Below are 6657 nucleotides of genomic sequence, written 5' to 3' on the forward strand. Positions count from 1 at the left end.
AATAATGCCAGTTTATTGCTGTATCAGACCATTTTCATTGATGTTTAGGCTTCAAATAGTCTTGAATTCTTTAGCTGGTTACTGTATTAGAGAATTTCATTTCAATATGACTGCTTTATTAGAGTAAATAATATTCAATGACCGTTCTATTAGAGTTTCTGATTGCTCTATTAGAGTATCTCGATCTTTTTTAACGGAATTGTGCAATCTGCAGATTTTCCTACTGTTAAAGCTTTATAATCACCTCAAAATGCTAGCATGATTCCTGATTTCCACACATACCTATTATGCCCGAAATTATGCCAGCATAATCGCCGCATCCCTATACCACATACGTATGATGCCCCAAATGAGGCATAACTTCCATTATTTCTTGCTAAGTTAGATGATAGTGGAACAGGTGTGAAGAAGGCATTTAATGAACATAGATGAAGAACACACATACACTATTTGCTGTATAGTGAGTACTTTGTGACATGCTCCTATTTGCAGCAAATATATAGCAAGTAGCCAATGCTAGTTTTTGAGCTTACATTGATGATCTACATACATGTACTGTACATTAACAATTTCTATTTTTAGCACTGATGTTATGGTTAGATTTTGAACATTTTGTAATACTGCACCTGATACGTTGTTTGCACTTCATGGACTTTAGCTGGAGAAAGGGTGTAGTAACCAAACCTTTCCACACCAGCAATACCAAAAAGAGGCAAATCATTATCACCAGATAGTATCATAATGATTTAGAAGCATTGAAAGAAAATGGCTGGAATTAAATTTCCTACCAGAAAACTGTGTTTATTCTCTCAGGTATAAAAGCAATGGTAACCATTATAGTATGGCTTAAGCTGAAACAAACATTTTTTTTTAAATAACCAAGCTAAAGAACGTCAAGAGAGCAAATGTCACTGGGCCTGTGAATGTAGGGCATGTGGGCACATAAAATTTTCCTACTTTTTGAACTTTAATTGCCCATAATTTTATGTACCATGCAATGTGCTATAGCTTTGAAGATTTGAGCAAGTAGTAACTAGTAAGCAATTGATTGGCTTTATAATACAAGTAGCAGAATGCAAATACTTTACTCCAGAACCGAGATACATCCTGTTGTGTGACAGGGTGTAGTTTGTGCCCGCAGGCCCTATGATGGTTATTGAGACATACGTAACTGCGGTATGCATAATGATTCCTTCAGGGATTTATGGGACTATTTAATTATTCAGTTTTGTTCTGACATTAATTGTAACACCTACAATTTGTTAAATGGTCAGGTTATCAAACAATGTTGGGTAAAACTGAAGCCCACAGAAGCAATTTTGTAAAATTTGTATGGTTGCTATGCAGTTAATTAAACTTTCGTTGTTATGGCAAAATGCCCAAGGTTAACACCTGTCTAGCAGGTGGAATATTGTTTTAGGTGTACAGGACAATCCAAAAGTGCATTAAAATAAGCCATAGACCATTTTGCAAACTTCACCCAGCTGTCTGCTGGGCTATTACATTTTTATCACATTTAAATGCAGGCCATGCATACAGCTTATTGCCATTAGAGCATTTCATGATGTGAAACTATTTAGCTGACTGCTGTATTGTACTTCTATACTGTTAGGAGTACAACTAGGGACCTGCCGATTATGCTCATAATTTTACCTATTATGCTATGCTGCACTGCTCAAAAATTTACCTATTATGCTCAAATTATGCCCAATTATTTATGCCTCAGTTCTCATGCTCTGCCAGTTTATGGATAAATAATAAGTGGCTGAAGCACAAACTTACTTGTCAAAATGCATATCACGGAAAAGATCGATATACTCTAATAGAACAGTCAGCTATATGATTGTTCTATTAGAGTTACTGACTGTTTTATTAGAGTATATCGATCTCTCTGTGATACCTATTTTGTAAGCAAAAATTCATACTATTACACAAATATTCTACCTATTATGCTAGCATTATGCTCAATGCTTTCAGACACCTATTATGCTCATAATTATGCCGGCATAATCGGCGGGTCCCTAAGTACAACACTAAGGTTCATATTACTAATGCAGTCACTACATCACGCTCTGCTAGTTCACCACAATCAAAAGTCCACAAAACCATAAACCACAAGGCTAATTTATTTATTTTCATCTATTATTATCATTTCTGGGCAGACAGCACAGTTGGAATCAAGCCCAGAAAAAAAGACAGAATTATAGCAGAAATAGTATACTTTTGTTAAGCGTTGTAAATTTGTTGTCATAGTTAATTATATTTAATAAGTTTTGGTAATTTGTTCTGATCATTGGTTGGGGTTGAAAGGTGTGATGTGGTCATAACACAACTGATGGAAGTATAAATATGTTTCTCATACAGGAGGAAGGTAATAAGATGGAATTGATAATGGTATTTGACAGTGATTAGTTTTGTGAAATATTTGCAATTTAGAAATATATTTTCATTGAATTTGTAAGGTAGGCAAGGATAGTTGAGTCAGTATTAATTATATAATTAATATAATCACTTAGAACCTATCTGGTTGCCTGTTGCTGAATTAGTTTATCTATGTCAGTGTTATAAAACGGATCCCAAAATAGTCGATGCATACTCCATTTGAGGTTGTACCATTGTGATAAGCTTGGGCCTTTACACTATTGAACATAAAACCGAGAATCAGTACCACTAGCTAATGGTTGCAATTCTCTCTCTTGGCATAATCTCTATTGTATGACTACCATTTATCTTATCATGAAGTACAAACCATACAGTACATGTGTATGTAGTGTTGTAGTAACCATGTATCCTACGAGTTATAGTCATGATCATGGAGTCAGCTAAAAGACAGTTAACTGTCTTGCTATTCCATGGCTGATACAAAGGTTCTATAGTTTTTGCATGACAGAAATAACAAGCGAAATCACGTGCACAAGATTTCAACCAATCAAACTGAACTTTAAACCATAATTACTGCATGTGACTTCTGTTGTAGATTTGTTGACATGCAAGAACTGTTAGAATTTCTGTACATACTGGGCAATGTTGACAAGTTTGGCCTGCACAATCCTAAGAAAACAGACAGTGCCAAGTAGACAGCTGCATACTGGACTCAGTTTTTTTTTTTCATTTTAGCACATATTTGGGAAACTGGTTGTAGCTATTGCTACATTGAATGTAAAATAGTAGTTCAGTCCGCCAGTCCAGTCCAGTGATTGTGTACAACAGATGTATGCTATTATGGACCACCAATTGTACTAACACCAGATTAGTAATTTAGCGACTGTATATAGGATAGATTCTCAAAGTTAGACATTGATTTTCATGATGTAGATTCAATTTCATAACTTAACTATGGTTCTAATATGTATGGGTGCCACAAATGCAGGCTTATATTAGGTAGCTACAAACCATGCATCATTCCCAGACCTTATTATCTGCTAATAATTCTGCTATTTAAACCTATTTTGCCCAGAAATTCAACCATAATACAATCATGTATTTATAACTATTCAGCTAGTACCTATTTATCCACTATACTATATGCTTCTTACTGCATATAAGTATAGCTCTTCTTTGTTCATTGCATTTATATACAAACTAGAAATTGCAGTAAGAGAAGTGGATACTGGCAGTGTAACATAATCTGATCAGAGATTTTCAGATGTATGTGGCTGTACACAATCACTGGACTAGACTACTGGACTGGACTGGTGGACTGGACTCAGGTGTTTTCTCTTTTTTAACCAAATATTTGGGAAACTGGTTGTAAGTATGCTAGTCCCATGTAGTTAGACCACTCCCCCATACATAAAGAAACCCACACACAAACAAAAAAAGGTACCAATTTGGCTATCACTAAATATCTGGCAATGGATAGCTAACAAGAGTTTATAATTCGTTGAAGTCCTGTAGCTACTGATACAGTAGCTTGCTAGTAATTCAGCTTTATTTGCAGGACTTCCAAACAGCAGCACCAATTCTATGTAAAGTGCTGAACAAACATGCCGATATATTCTAATAAAGCAGTCATGTAGGTAATATAATTATATGACAATGCTATAATGGTAATGTGTATGCTAAAATATATCTCAAGAGTTAGTATTATATTGTGTACTATAGTGAACATGTCACTTTATACACTATTGGATCACTGCATGGCTTTCAATGATTTATATATTATATCAGTAAGTGCATTCAGTATAAGCAAGAATCCAAATGGACTTTTGTGGTATAAGGATCATTCACTGCATGCGTAACTGAATGGGTCTGATCTACATCTATACAACTAAATGAGTTTACGTTATTGCTTTTATGATTGACAAGAGCACAAGTTTCACATTTGGACATAAAATCACATTCATTGGTCTTATTTAGACTGCCCCACCCCCTCTTACTCAAGACAGGTATATAGCAATGTCTGGGGCATTATTTGCATAATCTGTATCATCAGCATTGTCAATGTTTCCAGTGGCTAATCACATTCAATGTTGTAGTGTCTGTTCCTGGGTTGTCAATATGCTACAGTAACAGAATATACCATTCCTCATATTTTTGTAGTGCAGCAGCAGCACATATACCTGCAACAAATAATGTTCAACACCACCCAGGGCCGCCCATTGGGGGGGGGGGGGGGGGGGGGCAACTGGGGCATTTTGCCCCGGGCCCCAGCCTGAAAGGGGCCTCAGGAGGTCCCATGAAGGGCCCCTTGAATACCTGTTTAAAATATCGATATACTCTAATAAAGCAGTTAAATCTAAATACTCTAATAGAGCAGTCATGGTATTCTTCAGAGGAGCAGTGTAGCAAGTTTATAGATAAGGAGATATGGTCGGTGAAGGGTAGTTATTGTCATTGTTAGCAGGTCATGACCTTTTTTTTTCTTTTTTTTTTGGTCTTCAACTTACAGCTTGGGGGAAGTTGTGATTCAGAATGGAAACCTCCTTGCCTCTGGGGCCCCACTTTAACTTTTTTTCCCTTGGCCCCTTAATATCTCTGGGCAGCCCTGACACCACCATGACTATCTAGAATCTAGCTGCCACTCAAGATTATTTCTGATGCAGGACTGCACATGCACTCACTGCAGAGTTGTTGAATAAAAGCTTAACAAGAATGTTGTGTTTTGCCTGTGTTTTTGTTACCAATTTGTATTGTTGCCCAGCTGTATATTTGACAATTGTTTTTTTCATATTAGATGACCAGATTTTGGAAATCCTATCTTTGGGCACATGTAGGCTCAGTTGAAATTTTCTTTAAAATGTGGCTTAGCCTGCAAAAACAGGGCATGTGGGCTCATTATTTTTGCTGATAAAAAAGTTAGTTTATCATGTAAATTGGTCATATCTCTGGAATGTTTCAAATACCAAATTAAAAATTCAACACAAGACAGATAAACACAGCGATGTCTCATTGATTAATGCGCCAAAAAGGTAGGTTTTCCAACAGCAGGTCACATTAGCAGGGCCACCCAGAGAAATTAAGGAGCCCAGGGTAAAGAGTTAAAGTGGGGCCCCAGGGGCAAGGAGGTTTTCACCTAAGCTGTAAGTTGAAGACCAAAAAAAAAAAAAAGTCATTACATGCTGACAATGACAATAGCTACCCCTCGCCAAACATACCTAGGTCCTTTTCTATAAGCTTCCTACACTGCTCCTCTGAAGAATACTGTGACTGCTCTATTAGAGTATATCGATCTTTTTAAACAGGTAGTCAAGGGGCCCTTCATAGGGCCTTCTTTCAGGCTGGGGCCCGGGGCAAAATGCCCCAGTTGCCCCCCCTGTGGGCGGCCCTGCACATTAGTGTTTTTAAACTGTGACCGGGCCTGCGCATGTGGACACATAAAATTTGCCTAATTTTTCAAGCTTTCAGGGCTCATAACTTTTGATACTATTAAGCTATGAAAATGTCAGCACATATAGCTCATTTAAGTGGCTTTACGTATAATGCAAGTTGTAGAATTCAGATATTCGATTTTCTAGTACTGAGATACAGTAGCTATGACCCGTTGTGTGACAGGATGTAGTTTGTGCCCATATGCCCTGTTATAGCAGGTCCAGCCACAATTTTACGTGCAATTCTTATGAAAGATAGGCTATACTGAGTATAACTTGAGTTAGACATTAGTTTCAATAAAACAAAATTCCGGCTGTGAATGCTATCCCACCATAGAGACATGTGAGAAGACTGTGAATACAGGGAGTCAGAAACATGTATGGGGTATTCAGTGACTTATACAGCATTTTATAGCATCATGAAATAGAGACATACTAACCAGGAAAACTCCCAAAGAGATAATTTTTATATGTGGTGACTGTTCTATTAGAGAATTTGACTGTACTGTTGAAGTATACTATTAAAATGTTGTATGAAGATTTTATATTTGTGAGAATTAGAATTCATCCACATCACTTCAACCATATAATGATATTATATTCAACCAGCCAGGTACAAGCTAGGGCACATGCGTTTTGAAAGGGCGCACTTTTGGATTTGCTCAATGATAGCTAACTCTAGAAGAAGAGGAAAAGTCCTGCCGGTGTCAATTAAGATGTTATAACCTGTTTGATAAAAATTGTGCTATCTAGCAGTAGTACTTAGTGTGACAGAAGGTATATAAGTATAATTATGATAGGTATCATTGTGTTTGTGAGGAGCTGACATGGCAAAGATAAATCATAA

This window comes from Dysidea avara, chromosome 2 (assembly GCF_963678975.1).
Source record: "Dysidea avara chromosome 2, odDysAvar1.4, whole genome shotgun sequence".
NCBI classification, from domain to species: Eukaryota; Metazoa; Porifera; class Demospongiae; order Dictyoceratida; family Dysideidae; genus Dysidea; species Dysidea avara.